We start from the raw sequence: 4767 nt of genomic DNA on the forward strand, positions 1-4767 counted from the left end.
TTTTTTTCCCCCCCCCCAGCCGCAAAAATATTTCAGTTTTTTTTTTTTTTTTTTTTTTACATTTTTTACAGTGTGGAAATGTTTTCCCATGCTTGTCTGTGGAGAAATATAACATTTATGGTTCAGTTAACCTGCTGTGCACTGACTGAAGCTATCCAGGTTAGACTAGCAATTAGCAAATTTTCTGGTTAAACATTGTTTCTGTTATCCTATAATTACAAACAAATTACACAGTCCTTCCAAAAAAAAAGCAAAAAAAAAAAAAAAACTTGCCAGAGGAGGATAAAAATCTTCTTTACTGTGCAACACAAAAAATATTTCGTTCCAGTAGGATTGAGAAACATCTGAGGAATCTGGGAGTGTCATTATGACAAAGAAAGTGTTGTCAGTTCTCTTTTCAAACCTGCAGCATCTATGGTAAAAACACAGTTGAACCTCTAACACGTGTAACCATCAATGCAGGAGTCTCCAATCTCAGTTATATGTCTGCATGAGAGTTCCCACTGACAGAAAAGCTCAATATGCTGTATACTACGAACAGAACTGTATAGAGACAGATATTCCACAGAGACATAACCTTTGTATAATCTCTGTAATGACTGTTTGCTGATGTCTCAGATAATGAAGGCTGAAATATTGCATGCTAGATGTCCATTCACTGTATATACTGTACATGTGATCATGTTACGTGAATTTATTTGTCCCTGTGCTCATAGAGTAGCTAAACATACAGCGAGTGCTGCAGGTGTGGATGCCCTGTACTTGTCAGAGTTATGGCAACACGTGTATGTGGTACTGCCGTGTCGCACTGACCAGCACAATAAAGAGATCGATTGCTGCCTGGTATTGCTGCAGACAGAGTTTACACTGTTGCTCCCAATTCAATTTGTGTTACACAGTGTAATGAATACAGCCTGGAGAGGTGTATGGAGAAAGCTGATCTCAGCTCAGTACAGCTGCAGGGCCTGTTAATGACACTTGGGTCCCATAAGATCAAAGCTACAGTACAGTGCCGTCTGGCTGAAGCAACACTGCTCAGGTGGTCTGAGACTCAACCAGTCGCCACTGTAGTTCACAGTGGCTATTAGTGTGAACAACATCAGACATTTGTCATCGCAGTTAACTCTCTGTTACACTATGTGTTGTTAAAGTGGGTAGCAAAATGCTTTCTGAGTATGAAACAGTCACCAACTGCAGAACTGAAATAATAATAAATAAATGTTTGTTTCCTTCTTAATGGAGAAACTTAAATGGAGCGTACCATCAGATTTAATTTAGATGCAGCAATAACATCACATTTCAATTGTCCTGTTCATCAGCTGTTTCACCATGAACATGTCTTGTCTCTGTTATTTCTGCCAGTGGATTTTGCTTTCACAGCTTTATCCTCCACCCCTCCAAGTTTTATCTGCCACATACACTGAGGCACGCTCCTAAGAATACAAAGGTAGTGTAAAGCCATGTGGAGCCAGTCCCAGCAGGGCAAGATGCCGTGTACACCCTGAAGAGGCACCAGTCTATCACAGGGCTGACACATAGCGGCAAGCAAACACTCACATTCACACCTAGGGGCAATTTAGAGTCGCCAGTCAGCCTAACATGCATATCTTTGGACTGCGGCAGGAACCCAGAGTACCGGCCGGAGAAAACCCATGCAGGCACACAAGCACATGCAAACTCCATACAGAAAGCTTCGAACCCGGAACTTTCCTGCTGTGAGGCGACAGTGTTAACCACTGCTCCACCATGCCACCAAGAGAAAGTCACTTTTATCTGTCACTGCAAATCATAAGCATTTGATAGCTGATGGTCTATACTTAGTTTTTCAGAAACATTTCACATATTGAATTTACATCAGTTTACTTATATACTTTATTAAATACAAATATTTCTAAAACTAACTCATTTGATTTACTGTATAAACTGTATGGGGGTTTCAATCTCACTAAAAGTCGAGCTGGAAAAATTATTTTTTGATATACTGACAGATCAGGGCAAAAGAACGCTTGGTAAACATTTGATAATATATTGGTCATTTGATGCCAAAAATAATGAACATCTGGACACACACACATACACAATGTGGAAAGAAAAAGAAAGAGTGGAAAGGAAAAATATGTGAACACTCTGGAATTGACTGGTTTCCTTCATAAAGTCATCAGGAAATGTGATCGGATCTAAGTCACAAACAATTATAATCTCTCCTTGTTTTATTAAATATATCCATTAAACATTCATGGAAAAAGTAGGTGGACCTTTAGATTTAATAACTGTTTGAGCCTCCTTTGGCAGCAATAGCCCCAAAACAAGCTCTTCCAGTAACTGTGGCTTAATGTTCAGGAGGAATTTTGGACCACTCTTCCTCCCAGAGCAGCTTCAGCTCAGCCACACAGCATCTCCACTGAGATAAGGCCTGGGCTCTGACTGGGATGCTCCAAAAGGTGGATTTTCTGTTTTTGAAATCATTCTGATATTTAGGACCATTGTCTTGCTGCATCGCCCAGTTTCTACTAAGCTTCAGCTGACAGCCACCCTGACATCATCCTGTATGACTCCCTAACAAGCCTGGGAATTTGTTTTCCCCTCAATGATGGCAAACTGTCCAGGCCCAGAGGCAACAAAGCAGCTCCAAATCACTATGCTCCCACTGCTGGGATGATGTTTCCATGCTGGTATGCAGTGCCCTTTTTACACCATATGCAGCGCTGCATGTTTTAGCCAAACAATTCGAACTTAATTTCATCAGTCTAGAAAACATTTTCTCAAGTATCAGTTCATCAAACTTCAAATGGGGATCACATGGTTCAGAAGGAGGTTTTCCCTGTTGTGTCCTGCTCCATGATTTGCATAAGGTAAAGTCATGAACCAGCTCCATGTCCTCAGCTTTGGGGTTCACATGCTTTTTCAACTGTTAATGCTCATGGGTGATGCATTAAATATAGATAATATAAACAAGAGCAATACAATAATTTGTGTTTTATCTGTAGCTGTTATTTGTAGGACCTACACACACACACATATATATAATTCATATTTTATCAGTCATGTCATCGATTTCTGAATTCCTTCCACATGACTCCCTGTGCAGCGAGTCTGGGAGAATGTGAGGATGTTTGCTCAGATCTAAACATTTTTTTTAAAAGCATCACGAGGCATGTATACTGTATTTTCCAAGCGTGATGCACACTGGATACTTTGTAATCAGAAAAGCTTTAAATAAGTGAGTGACAGGATTACTGATTGCATGATAAGCTCTAAGTCTGTTCCACTCGGATTCATATGATGAGCGATCTTACCTCTAGATGTCAGACTGCGTTTTAAAACAGTAGTTGCACAATCCAGAACGTGCGTTCACTCATACCACATGATCCATATTTACAAATTATAAATTTAATTTGTCAAAACTAAACAAACAAAAACTACACACAAAAACAACAGCAACATAAGCAATAAGACAGTAGTGAGTGATGTGTATAAAAGCATAAGAAGATGGCTTGTAAAAAAAAAGTATTACTGGAGCATTCACTGTTAAAACAAAACAGAAAGCAGAGGGTAATTTGAGAGAAATGCGAGGAGATCCTTAGAAAACACTGGAGAACAACAAGCTTGCCCTCCCGGAGAGAATTTAGCCAAACCAATATTATTGGATTTTTGTTTTGTTTTGCTTTGCACCCCTGCTCAAAACAGTTTTATTCAAGTCAGACAGTCTCCTGGAACAATGATGCTAATCATGTACAGTATTTTGGAGCTGTCCCTCTGTGTGACTGAAATTCACTGTAAATAGTCCCTCACTGGTGCAGTTCACTTTCTTACATGATGAAAATGTGTGTTTTTTGCACAAGTTGAGTTCACAAACTGCCTGAAAGCACTTAAATCAAAGACAGCAATGACAGCCCCGGTACAAGACCATTTGAACTTGTTTCTGTGGCTGTGCTGGCCATTTTCTTTGTTAAGGATATTACCAATGCATCCCAATCCACAATGAGTGGAGAAAGAGGGAATAATACCTTACTGGTGGCTTACAAGACATTTCTCACAAAGAACCAGCTGAAAAGGAAAAAACCTAGCACTGATGAAGAGTCTGACCTGGTGCACAGGATTTACTGTATGTAATGGAGAGGATTACTACATCCAGAACAGCCTGCAGTGTCATTCTTTAGGCTCCCACTTTGTGTATATACATTACCTACTTTTTCCAGTGCTTAAAAGGTCCTTGTGTTCACATCATGTTAGTTTTGTTTATGTAGTTTTTGTTCACTCTCTGCTTAAAACTGCTTAAACGAAACCCATTAAGCAAAGTAAATGAAGTTTCTCTATATCATGACAAAATGTATTTATTTAGTTTGAATCCTCAGTGAGTTTAGTTACATTTCAGGGAATGTAATATCAAACAAGTGAATTAAATATTAAATTTTAAATAAAATAAAAAAACTATTTTTGGCAATGATATTAACTAAAGACTCCAGAGTATGTTTGAGCTGAGCTGAAGTAAAGAAAAGAAAACGGACAGAGGTTTTGAGCAGATGATGATCCTCTTAAACCCTACCACCCTAACACATCCACACACACTCCTCTCAGTGATGGCTGCAGTGATTACATTCCTGACCCTCCCAGTTGCCTCTGATTCTGTCATATCCTCGCATCATGTGTTGGAGAGATAGCTCTCTCTCGTGCAACAGGTCAAATTAGAATTTCATTCCACAGGCACCACCAACCCTAACGTCCACTCAGTCATCACAACTCTGAATCTGCAGACAAACTTGCACA

This window comes from Monopterus albus, unplaced genomic scaffold (assembly GCF_001952655.1).
Source record: "Monopterus albus unplaced genomic scaffold, M_albus_1.0 scaffold70.1, whole genome shotgun sequence".
Taxonomy (NCBI): Eukaryota; Metazoa; Chordata; class Actinopteri; order Synbranchiformes; family Synbranchidae; genus Monopterus; species Monopterus albus.